The sequence below is a fragment of the Humulus lupulus genome, chromosome 6 (genome assembly GCF_963169125.1).
Source record: "Humulus lupulus chromosome 6, drHumLupu1.1, whole genome shotgun sequence".
NCBI classification, from domain to species: Eukaryota; Viridiplantae; Streptophyta; class Magnoliopsida; order Rosales; family Cannabaceae; genus Humulus; species Humulus lupulus.
This window is the reverse complement of record NC_084798.1, coordinates 59,557,691-59,582,066: the sequence shown is the minus strand read 5'-3', so window position 1 is coordinate 59,582,066 and position 24,376 is coordinate 59,557,691. Positions and strand designations below refer to the sequence as shown.

General features: G+C 35.0%; 1 non-coding gene across 1 annotated transcript; it reads left to right on the top strand.

Moving 5' to 3' along the window:
• Positions 1 to 3,307: 3,307 nt before the first annotated feature.
• Positions 3,308 to 3,414, top strand: LOC133787756 (small nucleolar RNA R71). Its single transcript, XR_009872758.1, has one exon. It is a non-coding gene; the product is annotated as a small nucleolar RNA R71 (small nucleolar RNA).
• The last annotated feature ends 20,962 nt before the right edge of the window (positions 3,415 to 24,376 follow it).

Genomic DNA, 24,376 nt, shown 5'->3' with positions numbered 1-24,376 from the left:
TTCATTTTAACCTCATCTCAGTGAGTTTTTTTTTCAACCTATGATTCATAAACTACATTTGCCATCAAAATTTTAGAGTTATCATCTTAAAATGCAATGTAGAAAATATGTTGTAGAGTCACGAAACTAAGTTAAAACTACTAAAAATGCTATCATAACACCATCTAAGCATGGAAAAACTTATCAAATATTATTACAAAAAAGACCTTATCAAATTCCCCCACACTTGAATATTGCTAGCAAAACACTAAAATAACAAAACTAAAAATAAAAATAATACAAACTAATCTAGACTCACTAGAGAAATGTCTTGTCAAAAGCTTGAATGTCTCTGAGAATCACACAAATAAGTAATTCCAAAACAAGTTAGATTTTCATACTCTTTAGAATTTCAACTCCATATTTAATTCACCATTTGATTTTAAAAATAATGTAACAAGCACTTAATCACAACACCAACTCAAATGCATCAAATTTAATACATACATGCCAAATCATTTTCTTTTAAAATCAGTCCTATATACCAAAATGTTTTCAATGAAAAGCATTCACTCCATAGACATAAACCAATCATTCTCCACTAATATAAACACACAATGATCACAAATCAAAAGGTCTTTATAGGCTTGTAATGTAAGGCTAATGTTAATGGTAGTTGAGAAAGGTACATTTAAGCTCAAATCACACCATAGCATACGTAAATTCCATTCTTTGAACTTATCCCCAAATTTTTTTATACAAATCAAGAAATACCTATTTTTTGTTACTCTTCTTTCCATAATGATCTCACGATTTCCGCCACACTTATACTTTTGCGAAATTTGCATATAGCATTTTTTTCATCATTCCAAATCATAATTTTTTTTTTTATATTTCAAGAAGAGAAATAGAGATCATACACAAATTACAACCAAACAAATAACGCATAAGTATTTCCTTTTTCTTTTTTACAAACCATCCCACAAAATCAAAAATCAAATATATAACCATGGTGCAATGGGTTATAATAAAGAAATATTTTTTAATGAGGTATAAGGTCAAAAATTTCGGTTCATAGAAGAAAAGTAACAGTCATCATGGCTCAAACATGGGAAACTAGGGATTATCATATAATAGGTTGGCTTGAACGGCTCAAACGATTCAAATGACTGCCTTAATCATCTTCCTAATCATGTGTACTTATGATTTCGCCTCAAACAATTAATCAATGATTTGTAGAGTGGTTGGGACTTCAAATGTGTTTTTTTTTCAAACAAACATAAATCTTTTTAATACATTTAAGTAGTGAATTCAATCGTGCATTGAGTGAAAAACAACATAAATCAAAATTGCAAGTCACATAGGAGTCAAGCACACAAATCATCCAAAATTCCTCATTGTCTAGCATCACTTTAAGCACAATTCAAAGTTTCATCATCGACCAATGATTTCAACAAGAACAACACAAGAAAACACACAAACAAATAATAATAAAAAAACTAAGAAAAAATGAAAATAGAAAAAATAAACCCAACAATAGACAAAATGAAATTGTTCCCTTCCCTCAAACTTAAACAACACATTGTCTGCAATGAAAATAAAACAAAAGATAAGGAAAAGAAAACTTCCTCAAGTACACTTTGTTTAACGTTGTTAGCTCGACTGAATGCTACTCTCAAGATCTTTATGTTGGGTATTTAAATGAAGTCTCCTTCCCTTTGATCTTACCAGGAGAATCAAACACATTGAATTTGATAACTTCACCATCAAATTCCATTGTCAGCGTTCCTGCTCTAACATCCAGCTTTGTATTTGTTGTCATCAAGAATGGCCTCCCAAATAAAATTGATGAAAGATTGGGTATTGATGCATTCCCCATTTCAAGAATATAAAAATCTGCTGGAAAGACAAGTCCATCAACCTTTACCAGCACATTTTCAACTACCCCTAAACGATAATCATTAGTACGATCAACCAGCTGAACAATAACTCTTGTCTCCTTTAGTGGCCAAGGATTTAAAGAAGCATATGATGAATATGACATGACATTAATAGATGCTCTTACAAGGAATTTTTTATTCCCATACACTGCTCAATTTTTTTATTCCCAATCATACAAGGAATTGTAAAGGTTTTAGGATCCTCGCATTTTGGTGGCAGCTTCTTTTGGAAAACAACAGAGACGTTCTCACCCACACTTATCTTTTCATCACCCTTCAATTTCTTCTTATTCATCCACAATTCTTTAAAAAAATTAGCATAATGTGGCACTTGTTTAATAGCATCAAGTAATGGAATGTTTACCTCAACTTTGCGAAAAGTCTCAAGAATTTCCTTGTCAGCTTCCTCTTAAACTTTTTCAATGTGCTTGGAAAAGGCAAACGAGGGACATAGGTTGGCATAGTTGGTTTATGTGACTTTTTTACATTGATGGTTCATCATGGATGGAGTTTTCTACTACTTGCTTTTACACTGGAGCTGGCGATTAAGGTTGTGTGGGTGGCTCATATTGTATACCACTTTGCAGTGTTTGCGACGTACATTCTCCTTGGAATTCCTCTCAGGTTGTGAAGGCAATTTATAAGACAAACGAGCTTCCAACCTATTGTATGATGCTGCTAGTTGTCCCACCTAATTCTCCAAACTTTTGATGGAAGCTTGGGTAGTTTGCTGATACTGAAGCATATTTGTAGCAATTGCAATGATTAAATCTTCAGATTAGGGTTTTGTACTCGGTGGCTGAGCAGCTAGTGATGCTTGCATAGTTCTAGGTACAAAATTCTGTTGAGAGCACTGTTGAAAAGTGAAACCAGATGGTCTCGCTAGTGTAGATTGTGGAGCAGCTTGTTGTTGATTCCCATTACGAAGATTCGGATGATCACGCCAGCCAGGATTATAAGTGTGTGAAAAGGGTTCATAGTACATCTAACGTAATTGACCAGGGAAATTTCTTACAACATTAACACCCTCTGTCTCTCCCTCAAATAAAGTAGAGCAAGTATTAGTAGCATTCCCCACAACTTGACAGATTCTACATGGCTGCACTTGTTGGCCTAAAGCAAGTTGTTGTACCACTGCAGTTAATTGAGCCAATTGTTGACCAAGATGATTAGCATTAGAAGTGTTCACTTCATTAGCTGACGGTGGTGGTGGATTAGGATATTGGCGAATGCCAAACTGTTGCGAGTTGGCTGCCATATTAGAAATCAAGCTCCTGGCTGCAGCAGGAGACTTATCAACTAGTGCGCTCCGACTGGCTGCATCAATCATACTCCCATCCAGTGATTGTAATCCTTCATAAAAGTAATGGATTAGGAGTTGTTCACTTATCTAATGATGAGGGAAACTGGCACACAACCGCTTGAATCTCTCCCAATACTCATATAATGACTCCCTAGTCTATTGGTGAATGCCACATAATTCCTTCCTTATACTACCAACCTTAGATGCTGGGAAGTAACACTCCAAGAACATTGTCTTCATTTTATTCCAGGTATTAACAATTCCAGGAGGAAGGTAATATAGCCATTCCTTTGCACCATCCATCAAAGAAAATGGAAATGCCCTTAATTTAATCCGCTCTTCAGTTACTAACGTTTGTTTCATACTAGAGCAGACTATGTGAAACTCTATTAGATGCTTGTTCGGGTCCTCTCCTGGTAGCCCATGGAAAGATGATAATAAGTGTATGAGGCCCGACTTAAGTTCAAAGTTAACATCCAACACCAGATATTGAATACACAGAGGTTGATGATCTAGATTCGATGCCGCCAACTCTTTCAACGTCCTTTCCTGAGCCATCTGAGACTTAATTGATGTTTCAGAGTCATAATCGTCGTTAGATGGTAATGGTATTTGTACTAGATTGACTTTCTTGGAAGGTTGAAAGAGTGGATTGTCAGTGATAGTCCTTGAAGAGCGGGACGACGATGTCTCAAGATATTGCTTTATTGCTTGTAGTCTTTCTTGAGTATCGTCGCCAGACATATACACCTGCAATAAAAAAAAATTTAAACTAGTGAGTATGTGGTTAATTAAATTGAACAATAATAAAAAAAAATTGTCCCCGCCAACAGCGCCAAAAATTTGATGTGTGTCGTATACCACAACAAATTTAACAATTACTTTTCTTTCAATACCTCCAATTATTTTAGTATAATAGCAAGCACAGGTCGAACCCATGAGTACTATCATTCACTTTATTATTCACTAATTAGCACTAAGAATTAGAAATGGGATTTAGATTTTGAACTCAAAATTAAATAACATAAACTAGAAAGTAAATAAAGATTGATATTACGATATTAAGAAACAGTTAAAGGTTAATCTCCACCCTCAACAATCATTCCCAATCACTAATAATAAATATTATTCTAATTTCTCAATTAAACTATTAACCCCACAGATAACGCTGAACCATACAATTATCCCAATCTCTCTATTACAAGTAATCAATGTGAAGTGCTCAATAATTAACTCTTTTAGCTAAGCAATAAATCTATGAAGCATACAATCTATTTAACTTAGGTAAAGCATTTAGTCCTGTGGAGATAAGTTAATCTAGGAAATAAATTAATGAAGCATATAATTCATTTAATCTAGGTTCTATTTTTCATCACAATCAACAATTTTTTTGACATTATTGTCAATTGCAATTTATCACACACTTAGAATTCTAAACTATTTGATGAGTAGTAATTCTAAGATGACAATTGAACAATGTAAAACCTTAATTAGTTGGCCACCTAACAAGAAATCACAAAATTCATAGCATTCAATTGGAAAAATAGAAACAATTTAATATTGAGAGAAATTAAAGAATAATACTCATTATCAACAATCAAGAATTCATGTCTTGGGTTTTGATTTAACCCTTAGCCTAAAAGAACCTACTCCATAATAACAATTATAATCACAAACATAATTATAATTAAGATTAAAGAGATTAAGGGAAGAAAAGAAACTAGATTGATGAACAATAGTGTTTGTAGTGTTTTAGTCTTTTCTCCAGCCCTTCCTGAGTCTTTTTCTCTCCTAAACCGTAATATAAACTTTATCTCAAATTAAACCTAATAATCTTTTATAGTCCCCTTTAAATTATATTTAAAATCTAATTCAAAATCTGAAAACAGTGTTGCAAGCCGCGACCTGAATTTCTGTGTGCCACGACCTAAAACAAAATATAGGCAAAACTTGCAACGCAGGATGCGGCCTGGAAAAATTGGGCAGCAGCCCTACTTCACTTTTCTACACAACAGGCAGTGGCTTGAAAAATCTGGGTAGTGGCCCGTTTGGAACATAAAATTTGAAATATCAATTCCAATTAAAGTGCCACGACCTATCTTCGATTTCTTTAATTCTCGACCTTAGATGGCTTGTACACTGCCGCCACTTCCACACTTTAATCTCTAAAGCCTGGAATGCTCCTAAAACTTTATTTTAACCTCATCTCAACGAGTCTTTTTCAACCTACGATTCATAAACTACACTTGCCATCAAAATTTTAGATTTATCATCATAAAATGCAATGTAGAAAATATGTTGTAGAGCCACGAAACTAAGTTAAAACTACTAAAAATGCTATCATAACACTATCTAAGCATGGAAAAACTTATCAAATATTAATACAAAAATGACCTTATCTTCACTAAATATATGTCTTTAATTCTAAAGAGTGCAGTCTCACATTGATAGTGGAATAATCATGAGATTAATATATATGAGTATTGAATCAAAGAGTTTTGATTAATAATCTATTATTTATTGGAGCTTGGAATTATTGGCCATAGGTCCCCGGGGCAACTATATCAACACTATTCAAGGTAAGAGTTGATACAAGGGTCAAATTGTGAATGAGTTATTTGAGAGAATATTTATTTTTCGGTATAAATATATGAGTATGTGATAATTGAAGTTGCACAATATATTATTGCATCAATGCAATTTTTGAAATTGTGTAGAAATAAAAGAAATTGATTTTAATCAATTATTTTATTTAATTGAGAAATGATAGATGTGGATAGTCAAAATTGATTTGATTATTATATTTATTTATTTAATTAATAATAAGATGATAATAAAAATTCAAATTTTGAATTTTGAAATTTAAGTTGTTATCTTTTCCTTAAAAAGATGATACCTTGTTTGAATTTCTAATTATTAATTAATTAAAATAAATATGCATGAAAAATCATATCCCTTTATTTTAGGGAGGTGTTACATGCATAAGATTTCCTGGACTACTGTATGCGTGTACCACTACTGATAATGATCAGTTATTGGTTTTTTCATTTATTTAATTAATTAATAAAACATTTTGAGAATGGTTTTAAAATGGAATGTAAGACTTTGTCTTTAATTATCATTTATTTTATTATTATTAAGATAATCAATTTTATTTGATTATTATTATTATTATGATAATAATACCAATATATTATATATGATAGAAAATAGGAGAATAAATTTTTAGAAGAAGCATTAGTAAAAGAAATCATCTTTTTCTCACAAAAGAAAAACATTTCTCTCTAGCCTATAATAAAGAGTCTCGTGTGTTGAGAATACTTTTGATTCTTGTTCTCTATGTGCCCACCCACATCTTGAGGTGTAGAGAATGACTTGGAAGATCTTGGTGTGAGTACTCAAGCAAGGATAGGAAGATCGAATTATATACGAAAAGATTCAAGGATTCTTGGTAGGTTACAAGAGGTAAATCATTTCGTATTAATTTTTACGTATACATATTTTTGTTGATTAACATATTGCATATTAACAGATCCTCATATAAAGTTGTTTATATAAATTTTTTTGTCGTATACAATACTACCAATACTGCAATTTCCGCTGCACACTAGGAACAATTCATAACAATTGGTACCACAACCATCTTTAGTCCCTGCGTATGTTAATTATTGTGTGGTATCATATGGATTTTTTTTTATATTATATGTAATATATGAATGAATAGATGTTTATGTATGAATTGTTGATGTTCTTAAGAGTTAGTTTTCATGGTGCTTTTGGGTTAGGAAAAGTTCTTAAATTTTATAGATATACAAAAATTGTAAGCCATTTTGGGGCATAGGAATTTTGTAATTTATTTTTAAAATTTCTGGATAAAATTCTTTTATGGCCTGAGCCTCGAGCATGAACCCCGAAACCCAAGACACTACCCTGGACCAACGCCGTGCGCCCCCCTGCAGCCACCGTTCGTGTGCGCCAGCCACCACCCACGACCGTGCCCTCCTCCACCGTCGGCCTCCCTTGCTTCCACCCACCATGACACACCCATTAGGGTTTGTGACATTCAAACCCTAATGGATGTGTAATTATCCTTTTGGGCCATTTTGAGCCCAATATAATTAAAAGTGTTTTAATTACATTTTCTGAATTAATTATGGTGAGTCCAAATTCCAATTGGGCCTCAATAACTTGTTGGGCATTAAAACCCAAAGTTTGATTATTTTTAAATTTTTTAGAATAATTAAAAGGTTGTTTAATTCATAATGGATAATTAAAATGGTAATGCCCCAAAGACTAAAAGGGAAGGTCCAAAGGTCAAAGAAGTTGCTCTTTATTAGGCCATAGTTTAATTACTTTTTTGTGTATTTTTTGCAAGTGTTGTAATTTTCTAGAAATACCTAAAGCATCCAACTCGCATTTATTTATTAATTTTCTTGAACATGATTAAATTTTTTAATACTTTATCATGCATTATAACATGTTGTAGCGTCACTGGGTAACGGTTGGTGATTTAACGTTTGTTTAGGTGTATCGGGGATAAATGAGGATTTATAGGAACACTTGAGGATTTAGCGGGATGTGGAAATTGAGGGGATTGCGCTTGGTGGCATTAAAGGATTGAGGATAGACATAGGGGCATTTTGGTCATTAGGCAGCTAGAATAGACTTAGGTAGCTGAGTGGCTTTGAGAAAACACTGGATGTAACGTCCCAGATTTTTCAAACTCAATAATATGGATATATAAACATTTTCATTTAACAAAATGTCTCAAAAACCCATATAAAAAAATAACTTTTTAAAAGTCGTATGGCCATACTCAACATTTAATACAAACCTCATTTATAAAGAGTAAAGTGAGCCTAGTTTATGAAAATAGCACAACATTTCCAAAAATAAAATGGCTTCCCAAAAGGTTGGTCCACATGTACATTCACAAGGTAGACTCCAGCGCTCACTGCTCTACCTTGCCCTTATTCTTACCTACAACAGGAAACAACTAAGTAAGCGAAAACGCTTAGTAAGTTCAACTTTAAAACAAAAGCATGCAGAGAAGATGATCACTGACCAAGTTACTGTCCACATATAACAATAGCTCACAAAAATTAGGGTTCTGGATCCATCCGGACCCTACGGAATCAAGTTCAAGAACACAAAAGCGTCTTGGCAAACTTATGGTCATGCCTGATTTTAACAACCCGGATTTTCAAGACTCGATAATGTTGAAATAGAAATGTTTTCATTTAACAAAATATCTCAAAAACCCGTATAAAAAAACTTTTTAAAAATTCGTATGGCCATACTTAACATTTATTTACAAACATATTTTATAACGAGTAGAGTGAGCCTAGTTTAGGAAAATTACACAACATTTCCAAAAATGAAACGGCTTCCCAAAAGGTCAGTCCACATGTAGATTTGCAAGGTAGACTCCAGCGCTCACTACTCTACCTTGCCCTTTCTATTACCTACAACATGAAACAACTAAGTAAGCGAAAACACTTACTAAGTTCAACCTTAAAAAAAAGAATGCAGCGAATTAGGGTTTCAAATCCATCCAGACCCTACACCATCAGTTTCAAGAACGCAAAAGCGTCCTGGCAAACTTATGGTCATGCCTGATAACCAATGATAAATTATTTCCTATAAACAGATAATACCCTGCACGCAGATAATCCCAAAACAAGCAGATATATTATATCACAACTATATCTTATCAATAAATATATCCCTGCACTCAAAAAATCCCAGAGCAAGTAGATATATTATATTACAACTATATCTTATCAACAAATATATTCCTGCACTCAGAAACTCCCAGAGCAAGTAGATATATCATATCACAATATAATTTGAGACCAACGCTCGACAATTTCCAACAATTCAGGCGTAACGCGCCCTCCAACATAATCGCTAATCTGTAAGAAGGGACCGAGTCTAAACACGAAGATCTAGGCAATAAATATCTCCATCAAGGGTAACTATCGCGTTACCTAGGGCATCACTACTTATCCAAGAGTGAAATCGAATTTACACGATTTTACAGAGACTTCTATGTTAATCAGTGGTGCTAGTGAGCACTTGCCCCTAGGGTGTTCAGCCTCACTCAATCTGGCAACCCCTAGTATCTCTAAGCACTCTCACTGAATGGCCAATATTCAGGGCTGCTATTCAGGAATAACTTATCAAAGCACTTGCTCGGGTTCTAACCGTTCACTGATTAAGTAAGCATGAGGGCCCCTAGGTCCCATTCATTTTGGCACCCCTAGGTTTAACCAGAGATCCTCACCTCTTGGCCACTCATCGCGGTAATGAGCCGGACATAATAAAATAAAGTAGTGCGATGGGGATCATCCATCTAGGATATGAAGGATCTCTACCATTCATATTTTCTAAATCAGCACTCACTAGACTAACATCTCTAAGCAACTTTCTACGACAGTGTATATATGTGCATGTATCCATATACTAACATACAATACAATAATCCTTTCATGTTGCAACCATACAATATAAGTTGACTTACTTGGAGTCCTTAGCACTCAGTAGGTTTTCACCCTCCTACGTTCAGTCCTATTACGCTTAGCCATTACTGTAGTTATCCATACAGTATACTCGGATTAATTATGGGACATAATTCATTATTATTATTTTGGGCAGTTTGGTCATTTTCAAAATCATTTGTAAGGATTTATGATCCTTATTTGGTTTTAAACCCATTAAGGAAATTCAGACAAAAATATTTGAGACTACACTCTAAGTCTCGAGGAACCTATCCTAAGGTCTCGATACCTAGGCTCGGGTATCACAATAGTATTTTCCCACAATCCGCTAAAAATCTTATTCTTTCAAGGTATCGCTATTAATCCACACTTTCAACAAGTCGGTTAAAATATGTAAGATTTTAGCCGGTATTATATCCAGAAAATACTAATAAATTCCTTAATTATTTTTAAAGAAAATAAACTCTTAATTTCCTTTTTTTTTCTTAAGGTTTTAATCTCTAAAAACTGTTTTAAGAAAATTTCCTAATTTATCTTAATTTGGAAAACCGTTAAGAATTTCCCTTCTTGAATGGTTAATTTTCCAAAATCAATTAATCAATTTTCCTTACTAGAAATAATAATTCACTTAATTATTTTATCAAAATATAGGGTTTTAAACCATCTTTTAAATTTATTAACTATTAATAAATTAAATCTCTTATTTTTAAAAGAATAAAAATTCTTCAATAAAAATAATTCACAGTAAAATCAAAGTGGTATTTTAGTGAAAACATGTTTTCAGGACTTACCAAGTTTATATCTTGAAATAAGGAAAATTTTACTTTTTACCTTAAGTTCCAAAATCTCATTTTTGCACTAAGTGTGAAAACCCTATTTTTCACATTTTTAACTATATACTTTGTTAGTTCATAACTTGGAATTTACTGACCCAATTGTTACCAAAATTTCCAAATTCCATTTTTGGTATGCCATTTAGGTCTTTGAAAAATCTTATGTCAAAATAAGCATTTTTGATTGCTGAAATCATTTTCCAACAATGAGGTAAAATTGACCTTATTTTCAAGTCCTCATTTTTTTCCAAACTTTGACAGTTAATAACTTTCAAACCGTTCAGTATTTTCTTACCAAATTTTACAGTAGAATACTAGGTTATACCAACATTATGTCCAAAGAATTTTAGAAAAAACCGGGTTCATTTTTCCTATACAGTGGCTGTCCAAACTTGGTTCCAAAAATAAGAATACGAAAAAACAGTTTTTTACCTAACTTTGAAATAACATAACTTACTCATTTCTAAACATTTTTGAGTGTTTCAAAAGCTCAATCTTATGTACTCAATCTCAAAAACATCACAAAACAATTAAATTTTACAAAATCAATATACAGTGGATGTTATACCCCTTGGAAGTCACAGCTCAAAAAATGTATTTTGTTTTAAGGTTTCCTACAAAACCCTTGGGGTTTTTGGTTCCTATTTTCAAAAATCAATACAAAAACATCATAAAAATTATAAAAAAAAACTACCATAACCTTATTACATCACCAATAAGAAACTTTAAGCATTAACTATACAAAATAATGCTTAAAACTAAAAATCATACAATACCAACCATAAAAGTAAACTTTTTACCTCTTTGGTGTTCTTGCTTAAGGTGTGGATCTTCCTACTAGCTTTGGCTCCTTCAAAACCTTATAAAAACCCTAACCAACTTCCCCCATCAACAAAGATAATTAGCTATTTGAAACTCTATGATTAAAACTTTACAAAAGTCTAGATTAATGAAACTTTACCTTAGGGAAAACCCTTCCTAGACCAAGGCTTAGCTTCCAAGCCTCCTTGGTGTTCTTGGGGTTGAAAATGAAGAGAAAACTTGAGAGAATCTTCAAAAAAATCAGATGAGAGTGAATGGGAGAGAGGTGTGTTCGGTTTTGGGGTTAGAATGGCTCACGAAACTCTTCAAAATATCACAAAACACTTAAGTGCTTTTCTACCCACTTGCCCACTTGACTTCTTAATTAAATGGGATTTAAACTTAATTAATTTTTTGGTTCATATCCTTTTTTAACACCCCACATGGCTGGCCACCTCTCCTAAATACCCACTTATAATTTTTTTTATAATGGTTAATAATTATTTCCTAAGAAGAAAAGTCCAAATTGACTTTCTATACATTTTTCACTCTTATTAAGTTTTAAACACAAAACTTAACACTAAATAATTAAATTAAATGTCTCTCACATTTAATTAAATTAATCACACAATAAAATTTAATCTAAGGTCCATTCATGGAATAAAATTCCCATTCTCGGTAAAATTAGGCATTTAACACAAAATGCCCTAAAATTTCCACTTTTTCTTAGGTTTATTATTTTTGACCAAACTTTAATTTTTATGAATGTATTTTATACCCAAAATATATTTGCCATAGTTTTCATTTTATTTTATGAGATTTTTACCCGATTAGGGTTTTTGTGTCAGTCCAGGATTGAAAGTCTTATCTTGACTTTTAAATCACAAAATTCATAATTTTGCTAGAAATAACTCATGGAATAATTTCCAAAAAAATATAATATTATTTAACATAATATTCTTAACTCGCGAAAATAATCCAGGACATTACACTGATAACCAATGACAAACTATCTCATATAAACAGATAAATCCCTGCACTTAGAAAATCCAAGAGCAAGCAAATATAATATATCACAACTATTTCATATAAACAAATAAATCCCTGCACTCAGAAAATCCTAGAGCAAGCAGATATAATATATCACAACTATTTCATATAAACAAATAAATCCCTGCACTCAGAAAATCCCAGAGGAAGCAGATATAATATATCACAACTATTATTCGAGACTAACGCTCGACAATTTCCAACAATTCAGACGTATCACGCCCTCCAGCATAAATGCTAATCTGTAAGAGAGAACCGAGTCTCAGCACTAAGATCTAGCCAATAAATATCCCCATCAAGGGTAACTATCGAGTTACCCAGGGCATTGCTACTATTCAAGAGTGTGATCGAAGTTACACGAGTTTACAGAGACTTCTATGTTAATCGGTGGTGCTGGTGAGAAGTTGCCCCTAGGGTGATCAGCCTCACTTAAACTTGGCAACCCCTAGTGTCTCTAGGCACTCTCATTGAATGGCCAATATTCACGGCTGCTATCAAGGAATAACTTATCAGAGCACTTGCTCGGGTTCTAACCGTTCAATGATTAAGTAAGCATGAGGGCCCCTAGGTCCTATTCATTTTGGCGCCCCTAGGTTTAAACCAACAATCCTCACCTCTTGGCCACTCGTCGTGGTAATTAACCAGACATAATAATATAAATTAATCAGTGTGACGGTGAGGGACCCTAGGTCCCATTCATTTTGCCGCCCCTAGGTTTAAACCAGCAATCCTCACCTTTTGTCCACTCGTCGTAGTAATTAACCAAACCTAATAAAATAAAACAAGCAGTGTGACGGGGATTAACTGTCTAGGATATGATGGATATCTACCGTTCATATATTTTGAATCAACACCTACTAGACTAACGTCTCTATGTAAACTTTCTATGGCAGTGTGTACATGTGCATGTGTTTCTATACTAACATACATTACACCAGTTGTTTCATGTTGTAGCCAAACAATAGAAGTTGACTTACTTGGAGTCCTTAGCTCTCAGCAGGGTTTCACCCTCCAACGTACAATCTAGTTATGCTTAGCCAATATTGTATTTATCCATACAGTATAATTAGATTAATTATGGCACTCATAATTCATTATTATTATTTTGGGTAGTTTGGTCATTTTAAAAAATCATTTGTAAGGATTAAAGATCTTTATTTGGTTTTACACCCATTCACGAAATTCATACTAAAAAATTTGAGACTAAACCCTAAGTCTCGGGGAGACCTGTCCTATGGTCTCGATACCTAGGCTTGGGTATCGCAATAGTATTTTCCCATAATCCGCTAAAAATATTATTCTTTAAAAGTTCCGCTATTAACCCGTACTTTCAACAAGTTAGTTAAATATATAAAAGGTTTTAGCCGGTATTATATCCAGAAAATACTAATTAAATTCCTCAATTATTTTTCAAGAAAATAATCTCTTAATTATCCTTTTATTTTTCTTAAATCTCTAAAAACCGATTTAAGGAAATAGCCTAATTTTAACTCAATTTGGAAAACTGATAAAAATTTCTTATCTTGACTAGTTAATTTTTCGAAGTCAATTAATCAAGTTTACTTACTAGAAAATAATTTACGTAATAAAAAACTTCCGAGGCCCGACGCTGAGCTCTGGTTTCTCCATGGCGAGACACAAGAAGAACAGCCAAAAGCCTGCTTTAGTTTCGACGGTGATTGCTTCTCCAGTGGTTCAAGAGAAGTGAGGATAGTAGAGCTGTGAAGGATCATGATGCACCAGAGGACATAGATGATGAGTTCAAAGATTCGATGGTGGATTTCCCAGATTTTGGTTCGCGAGATGCTTTAGATTCTGAAAGGGATCCGTCTGGTGTTTTGGGGTCTGGAGTGATTGGGAAGGATAAGGGTGTTGATGAGGATGATTTTCTGAGCCAGGCTAAAGATAAGTGGTCCCAGTTTCGATCCTTGCTGCCTAATCAGGGAGGGGCCAAACTTACTTTTGAGGAGCCAATTGTTAAGGAAGGCATTCGGATCGCCCAGGTTGATTTGGATGAGATTCAAGTTGACACTTCTTTCTGGAACTCAGTTGTAGTTTGTATGGTGCTTGGGGCTAACCCACCATTCGCAGTTTTTGAGGGATTTGTTAAAAGGATTTGGGGTAAACTAGGGATTGAGATAATTGCTAGGCTTAATTCTGGTCTTACACTTGTTAAGTTTCGTGATGAGGCCACAAGAGATTTGGTTTTAGAAGCTGGGGTTCTGCACTTTGATAGAAAACCAGTGATAGTGAAGCCTTGGTCAGCTGATTTGGATACTCTTAAGGCTGTGAAAACTGTCCCTGTTTGGATTAGATTGCCAGGACTGGGTTTGCAATATTGGGGTACGAAATGCTTAAGTGCTCTTGTGAGCACAATAGGGAACCCACTTCTGGTAGACAAAGTTACTAAGGAAAGGTCGATGATGCAATTTGCTAGAGTGTTAGTTGAAATTGAGATCGTTGAGGCTCTCCCTAAATCTATTCAGTTCCTTAATGAGAAAGGGCAATTAATGGAACAGCTGCTGGAGTTTGAGTGGCTCCCAACTCAGTGCAGAGGGTGCAAGGTGTTTGGCATACAGTTAGTATGTGTAAAAGGAAGCCTACTGAGGTTTGGAGGCAGAAAGGTCATACTAGAATAGTTGAGACTAAACAAGGTTTCACGGAACAACAGCCAATTTCAGAAGAAACGAATGCTACTAGTGGAGAAAAGGTTGCTGTCATGAAGGATTTAGATGATAAGAGATTAGATGCAGGTCAGGGGATATCTCAGTCTGAGGCTCAAGTTAGGAATGCAGATCACACTGATGTTGCTCCTGATAGAAGTGTTAATGTGACAGACAAGTTGGAATGGAGTGCTCCTAAAAGAGGAGGTGGTCTTAAGAAGGTTAATAGGAAGATTCAGAGCAACCTGAGAAACTCTTATGGTGTTTTGCAGGATAAGGTAATGGAGGTCACAAACTTGGGATTAGCTTCAACAAGTTTGTTTAATGGAGAGTCACAACATGCTTAGCTGGAATGTTAGAGGCATTAATAAAAGGGAGAAACAGGTTTCTCTGAGTAAATTCTGTTTTGTTAATAAGATTGGTCTTGGAGCTTTTTGGAGACCAAACTTTATGGTGATAAAATTGGGAAAATGATGAGTACTTCTTTTAAAGGGTGGAATTACTACTCGGGTACTAATTCGGAGGGTCGTATTCTGGTTTTGTGGCTGCCTCAGGTGGTGACTGTTGAGATCCTAATGGAGAGTGACCAATTTGTTCACATATATGTTAAAGGGATTAATTCTAGTAGAGTGTTCTGTGTTACTTTTGTTTATGGAAGGAATACCATAGAGGGTAGAGTTCCTCTATGGAGTGATCTTGCTGGGTTAAGGTTCCCTGTTAAACCTTGGGTTATGGCAGGGGATTTCAATGCTGTTTTTGAGGGTAATGATAGAGTGGGTGGCCATATTATTACTGCTGTGGAGTTGGAGGATGCTCGAAATTGGAGGGCTTTGGGGTTAGTTGATGAGCTGCGTTCTATAAGGTCTCATTTTACTTGGACTAACAATCAAGAAAATGATAATAGAATCTACTCTAAACTGGATAAAGTGTTTAAAAATGAAGAATGGCTGGATTTGTACCCTCAAGCTGGAGCTTTGTTTAATTGGGACCTTCTTTCTGATCATTCCTACTGCATCATCAGAATGGGAGCTGTTATTAACAGTGGTCTTAAGCCTTTTAGATTTTTTAATATGTGGACTGAGCATAGGAGTTTTAAAGACACTGTTTTACAGAGCTGGACTAAGCCTATGAAAGGAAGAGGGCTGGTGCGTATTGTTAGAAAATTGAGTAGACTTAAGGTTGTTCTAATCAAGTTTAATAAACTCGTTGTGGGTGATGTGGCTATGCATTACAATCTGGCGAAGGAGAAGTTTCAAAATGCTCAAGATTTGCTTCAAAGAAATCCCCACTCGACTGAGTTGCAAAGGGAGGAAGCTCTGGCTGGTGCGTGTCTTGCTTATCATTCTAAAGCCTATGAAAACTTTTTGAGACAAAAAAGCAAGGCTGATTGGCTGCGATATGGGGATGATAACACGACTTATTTTCATGCGTGTTTAAAGCAAAGGAGAGCCAATAATTGCATTACTTCAGTGGTTTCGGATTCAGGTGAATTAATTGAGAAATTTGAAGATGTTGTGACGCACTTTGTTCATCATTTTCAGAAAATTATGGGCAGTAGTAGTAATGCTTCAGTTCCTGTTCAATCCTCTTGTTTCAGACTTGGTCATTGTTTGTCCTTGGAGCAGCAAGTTAAGCTTGTTAGACCATTCACAAAGAAGGAAGTGAAGGATGCCTTTTTAAGCATAAGCTCTATAAAAAGTCTGGGGCTGGATGAGTTTGGTTCTCGTTTTTTTAAAGCTATGTGGGGCAGCTTAGAAGCTGAAATTTCAGAGGCTGTTTTCGATTTCTTTGAGAGTGGTGTTTTGCCAGAGGAAGTTAATAAGGCTACCATTTGCTTGGTTCCAAAAGTTGAGACACCAACTAAGGCAGTAGATTATAGGCCCATAGCTTGTTGCAATGCTATATACAAGTGTATTTCAAAAATTCTCTGTGGGAGGTTGGCCACTGTTCTGCCTAGTTTAGTCCATCAAAACCAAGGAGCTTTTGTAAAAAATAGATTGTTGGCGCATAATATCCTTATTCTTCAGGATATTATAAAGGGTTATAATAGGAAAAATGCTTCCCCTAGATGTGTGAAGAAAATCGACTTGAGTAAAGCTTATGACATGCTAGATTGGGATTTTATGGAGACCATTCTTTCCGAGTATTGTTTTCCTAGCAAGTTTATTAAGTGGATTATGGCGTGTTTGAAGGATCCTTCCTATTTGATTCTTATGAACGGTAGGATCCAAGGGGAGTTTAGAGGCAAAAAAGGTCTTAGACAAGGGGACCCATTATCTCCGTTGTTGTTTGTTTTAGCTATGGAGTACTGTACTAGGCTGTTAAGTCAAGCTTCTTTGGATAAGAGGTTCAGATTCCACCCGAAATGAAAATCTCTTAAGCTAGTCAATCTGTGTTTTGCTGATGATCTGGTCATGTTTTGTAAGGGAGTTTCTAATTCTGTTCAGATTTTGAGAGATAGTTTCATTGAATTCTGTATGGCTTCGGGTTTGTCTGCTAATTTACAGAAATCACAGGTGTTTTTTGGGGGTTTGGATGAGAGAGAGACTCAACAATTGCTAGGGAAGATTCAGTTCACTGAAGGGAAGTTTCCTCAAATACTTAGGGGTTCCTCTTCGAACAACTAAGTGGAGGGCTGGAGGTTGTGCTATCATAATTACTAAGATTCAGCAAAAGCTTCATACTTGGGCCAGCCGTCATCTCTCATTTGCAGGGAGGGCTCAACTGGTTAATACAGTGCTTTTGAGCTTGAGATCGTTTTGGATGAGTATTTTTATGCTCCATAAGAGTGTTACTAAGGAGATAGATCGTTTATATAGAAATTTTCTTTGGGGAGTTAAGGAAGGCAGTGTTAAGCGCAGTAAATTACACTTCACTGCTTGGAGTCAAGTTTGTCTTCCGAAGTGTATGGGTGGTCTTGGCTTTAAGGAGGGCAGTTCTTGGAACACTGTTCTCCTAGCTAAGTTTATTTGGGCTGTTTCTAGTAAGCAAGACATTCTTTGGATAAAATGGGTGGACTCAATCTATCTAAAGGGTCATGATTTCTGGTCTTACTCTATTCCTCAAGATGTTAGTTGGTATTGGAGGAGACTAGTGAAATTGAGGTCAATCTTCTCTAATATCAGCTTAGCTGCGGCTGTGAAGGGTGATAAACTCTACTTGAAGTTACTGTATTACAGTTTACTGAACAGGGAAAGAGTTGATTTTGCTGATGTGGTTTGGTGCTCTATTGTAATGACCCACTAATCTAGACTCTTGGACCATTATCAAACTATACATACAAATTCTTACTAAAACATACATTTGCGAAAATACCATAATTTATTATAAACTTGTAGAAACAAAGGTTACTTTCATAAAAATAAGTAGGATATGGATACCCATTGTCTTTAAAACAAAAATAACTTAAAGTAAAAAGAGTTACATAGAAAATGCGGAAAATACATGTAAAACCATAAAAAGTAAGACAAGACTACATCCTCGAATCGAATAACGCTCGACCCCTTGACTCCATTCACCATCGATACACATCCTCTAAGCGTCACGAATCTTACCGCCTCTAAAGCTATTTTCCTGCACATAAAACAGAAAGGAATGAGCCTAATGCCCAGCAAGGAAAATCTAACACATAGTCATAAACATAAATTTCATAATAAACATAAAGACATATCATAACACTTAATACATACACTTATTATAATGGCCAGTATTACTTGGGGTCCCATAGACTAAACAGGCTTATGCCCATGAGATTAGTGGGGTCCTACTAGCTAAGTAGGCATATGCCCATAATCTTTTTGGGGTCTTGTTAGTCAAATAGGGCATAAGCCCAAGCCTACAAACATACACATTCATAACATATTCATAATGTATCATATTTCATAACATAACACATAAGATAAGCAATAAACATATAGATTCTATCCTATTTTCCTTACCAAAGTTACCGGGATATGATGGACTGAGTTGGGACTTTTGGAATACTCCTAAAACCATATGAGAAAGAGTGAGTCTTATGAAGAAGAAGAAATGAAAATGAATAGGAAGACTAAACCATTGAGAAATATGCTTACCACAACTTATGTGCTTAAGAACTTGGATTCCCTAACCAAAATAAGAATGAGGTTAGGGGACTGAGTAGAAGGCTTTGAGAAAGAAAATAACATGAAACAAATGAAATAGAGTTTCGGGTTTACCTCAAAGACTTGCAAGACCAATCTAACCACAACCGAAATACTAAAGAACCTTACTTCCCAAAGTGTTTGATAAGCTAAAGATGAGTAAGCTTATAACTTTCCCACCCAAGTGTTTAACTCTCACACTCTCCTAGCACTTGCAGCTTCTGAACTTAGAGCAAAAGGTGAATAATGGCTGGGTACTAGGTCCTATTTATAGAGTTTGGGAATGAAAGTATCTTGATTTTACTTGAATAAAAATAATGGCTTTTTAGGTGAAAATAATTTGAATAATCGTTCGGCAGAGGCTGAAGACTCGTTCAAAAGATGCTGGACTTATGAAGGAGTTTGAATGGCTGAAAGGAAAAGAATTCAAAAACGTTTGAACATATGCTGGAGGAGGCGATATATCGCCCCCTATAGGCGATATATCGCCTGGACCATTGTTCCCGAGGCGACCGTGCATCGATTAGTGTTTTTCGTATCTACGTGCTGCGATATATCGCCCCCTATAGCTGCGATATATCGGCACACGCTGAATATTTAAACACGAAATTACACATTTTTAGCTAAGTTTGAATGGAGTAAACAGCCTTGACTAAGCCCTCAACGTATTCAAAGCTGCTGACTGACCCTATAACATTCAAACTTTACTCCTTATTAAATTTAATCCTAAAAAATACTTAATCCTTAATCACCATTCATAACATGTGCTTAAAATCCTATTGGTTGATATCTAAACCTTATAGTACAATAAATATAATCCTTAATATCAGTCATATTAATCAACCTTAGGTTAAAATTAATATTCTTAAACTATATGTTAAACTTAGAAAATCTACAAGTACTACTATGAGTGTCCAAATAATTCCCAGTCTGAACCAAAAATCCACAGTAACAAAGATAATACTATACATACTATAATACTACTAAATAATTAGCTAAGTAAAGTTCTTGGACTCTACATCTATGGCAGTCTCGAAGCATAGATTCATCCTGTGGCAAGCCTCTCTCGGCCATCTTCTTACTCGGGATAAGTTGCATCAATGTAACTTGGAGCTGCCTTCTTTACTGTGACCTATTTGTGAATTGGAGCAGGAATCTCATGCCCACCTGTTTTTTGCCTGTCCCTTTTCTCAACAGCTCAGGGCTCATTTGTTGGATTGGTTGGGTAGGGATATCTGGCAGATTACTTATGCTAACTGGTGTACCTGGATGTGTGGGAAGCTGAAAAGTCTGAAACATCAGGTGTTGGCAGCTGCATTGGCAGCTGCAGTGTACATGGTTTGGAGAAATAGGAACCTCTGTGTGTTTGAGTTGAGATCTTTGGCAATTGGTCCTGTAATTCAGTTGATTAAGTCCAGTATTAGATCTAGACTTGCCAGGTTGCCTAAGCTGAAAGTTAGGACCTGTGAGGTGGCGTTCTTAGAGGCTATTACACAGATGTAACTGTTTTTGTTTGGCTCTTGGAGCTTGGTTTGTAATCTTGCTAGTTTGTTGCAATATATTCATATTTTCCATAAAAAAAAAATAATTTATGTAATTATCTTATCAAAATATAGGGTTTTAATCCATCTTTTAATTCATTAACTTACTAATAAATTAAATCTTTTATTTTTAGAAAGAATAAAAATTCTTTAATAAAAATAATTCTCACTAATCTCAAAGTGGTATTTTAGGTTAAAATATGTTTTCAAGACTTACCAAGTTTTTATATTGCAATAAGCAAATTTTACTTTTTACCTTATGTTCCAAAATCCCATTTTTAAACTAACTGTGAAAACCCCATTTTTTTCCACATTTTTAACTACATACTTTGTTAGGTCATAACTTGAAATTTACTTACTCAATTGTTACCAAAATGTCCTAATTCCATTTTTGGTATACCATTTAGGTATTTGTAAAATATTAGGTCAAATGGAACATTGATGATTGGTGAAAATATTTTCCAACAATGAGGTAAAAAATGACCTTATTTTCTAGTCCTTATTTTTTCCAAACTTTGACACTTAATAACTTTCAAACCGTTCAATATTTTCTTACTAAATTTTACAGTGGAATACTAGGTTACGCCAAGAATATTTCCACAAATTTTTAGAAAAAAACTGTGTTGATTTGACCTATACAGTGGCTGTCCAAACTTGGTCCCGAAATTAAGAATACGAAAAAACAATTTTTTACCTAAACTTTGAAATAGCATAACTCACTCATTTCTAAACATTTTTGAGTGTTTCAAAAGATAAATTTTATGTACTCCATCTCAAAAACATCACGCTACAATTAAATTTTACAAAATCAATATACAGTGGATGCTTGACCCCTTGGAAGTCACAGCTCAAAAATTGTATTTTTGTTTTAGGGTTTTCAACAAAACCCTTGGGGATTTTGGTTCCTATTTTGAAAAATCAACACATAGGCATCATAAAAATTATAAAGCAACTACCATAGCCTTATTACATCACCAATAAGAAAATTTAAGCATTACATATACAAAATAATGCTTAAAAAATAAAAACCATACAATAACAACCATAAAAAGTAAATTTTTTAACTCTTGTTGTTCTTGCTTAAGGTTTGGATCTTTCTACTAGCTTTGGATCCTTAAAAACCCTTTCAAAACCTTAACCAACTCCCCCAACAACATATATAATTAGCTATTGAAAATTCTATGGTTAAAACTTTACAAAAGTCTAGTTTTTTGAAACTTTACCTTAGGTAAACCCTTCCTAGACCAAAGCTTAAGCTTCCAAGCCTTCTTAGTGTTCTTGAGGTTGAAAATGGAGAGAAAACTTGAGAGGAAATTTTTGAACAAGATGAGAGTGAGAGGAGAGAAGGGAGGTCGGTTTTGGGGGATTGGAAGAGCTTATACAACTCTAAAAATATCTAAAAACACTTGAGTTGAGATTAATCAAATGTGATTAAAGCTTAATCACTTTTCTATCACCTTTTTAACTCTTATAAAGTTTTAAAAACAAAACTTAACACATAATAATTAAATTAATTGTCTCTCACTTTTAATTTAATTAGTCACACATTACAGTTTAACCTAAGGTCCATTTATGGAATAAAATTCCCCAATTCGGTAAAATTAAGCATTTAACACAAAATGCCTTAAAATTTCCATTTCCTCTTAGGTTTATTATTTTTAACCAAACTTGAATTTTTATAAATGTATTTTATGCCCAAAATATATTTGTCATAGTTTTTTTTTATTTTATTTTCTATGATTTTTACCCATTAGGGTTTTTGTGTCGGTCCAAGACTGAAAGTCTTGTCTTGACTTTTAATCACAAACTTCATAATTTGGCTAGCAATAACTCATGGAAATAAATTCCAAACAAATATAATATTATTTAAAATAATATTCTTAACTCAGGAAAAACAATCCCGACCCGAGTCATTTAAAGGTACTTGAAATGCAGGACGTTACACTGGAATTAAGTAAAAACAAAAATAGAACTCTCTCTAAGTCTCTCTCTCTATCTCACGGTTCTCTCTCTCTCTCCCTCTCTTTGACACATATAGTTTGAAGGAATTTTGAGGATTCTAGACTAAAGACTTGAAGGATTAGACTGGTTGAGCTTGAGAATTATCTCAGGGCTGAACATATCTCAGAGGTAAAGGCCTAAACTTAATCTTTCTATATAAATTTAGTTGAATTATATTAGAAGTATAGAGCTTGCATGTGAGAGATTTCTAAGATTGGTTTTGGGTGTTTGATGAGTGTATGGAATTGTTTATGGGATTGTTGAGATTTTTAGGCTGTGTGAATAGGGATTCTAGGCTTAATTCTAAGTTTGGCTGGTGTTTGGAGTGTGAATTATGGATTTAGGCTCAGGGAAAACATGAGAAAAATGGCTGGTTTCAGGGTTTCTAGGACTCGCGCCGTGACCCAATTTTACAGGCGTTGCGGCTCGTGTGTGCGAAATGGCTTTGGGAGGCCTCATATTGCCCAGGCGCCGCGACGTAGGTCTTAGCGCACCGCGGCCTGTGTCCTTCAGTAGAGAGGGCTTTTCCCTCTAACTTGTAGCGGGCCGTGACCCTAGAGGGCATGCCGCAGATCAAATGGAAATGAAGGTTTTAAGCCCAGGAGCTCGAATGTTAAGGCTCGGGAAGGATTCTACTACCCTGTATGGTAGGATTCAAAGTCCCGGAGGCTAGATTAATATTATGAAGTTATTAATTAGTTTAAGGCTTGACGGATGGTTATTATGAATGCATTGTGACTAGGTTTTCAACAAGGCACAGGTTAGAGGACTGTGCTCGGGATCACAGTACTCAGACAACTCGGGACACATGTACGAAAACTGTTGTACCCGTAGAGCAGGCCACGACCCTATTGTTTGTGTTTTAGGGTGCGACCTTATTGTTTATGTTTAATATACATGTAAATATCTGTGAATGTTATGTATGTTTATGAATGAACGACGAGGGTCGGGAACGGCAAGGCCGGGAGTTGTAAAGGCCGGGAATGACGAAGGTCGAGAACGACAAAGGGCCAGGATCGGCGTTGAGCACGCTGAGTGCAAGATGCTAGGGCGAGACCCTCCTAGGATGTTGTATCCACCCGCTCAGTGAAGACCACGAACCCAGGGCCTGGTAAAGCATCTGGGTCGTGCGTAGGCCGCTATGTGTTTAGTTTGTTGACTGTTTTGCAGTATATTGTTGGATTGATATGTGATATGTTATATGTTGGGTTTTCTTGCTTGACTTCAGCTCACTGGTGCCCTATGGTGCATGTAAGGGCAAAGGAAGGTCGACCAACCATGAGTACGAAGAGCGTGGAGCGACGGGTACATGTTCGACTTACTTAGCTGCCACGGCTAGGGTTATTTTGGAAAAATGTACTGTAATGGTTTCTTTTGTCACCTAGGTCAACCATATTTATATTTTTGAGTTGTAATACATTTTTTAAATAGTATTTTCGGATCCCAAATGTATAACTTTTTGTGACATCAATGAATGTCCAAATCTTTATAATTTATGTCGTTAAACGAGTTTTATTTCGATTTAGTTACACTTTTAACCTAAAACCTCAATTAGCGAGCTAATGGAACATTTATAGCTCATATAGGAATGACTCTAAGGTAGTAGGGCATTACACATGCCATACGTATTACCCACACAGTACA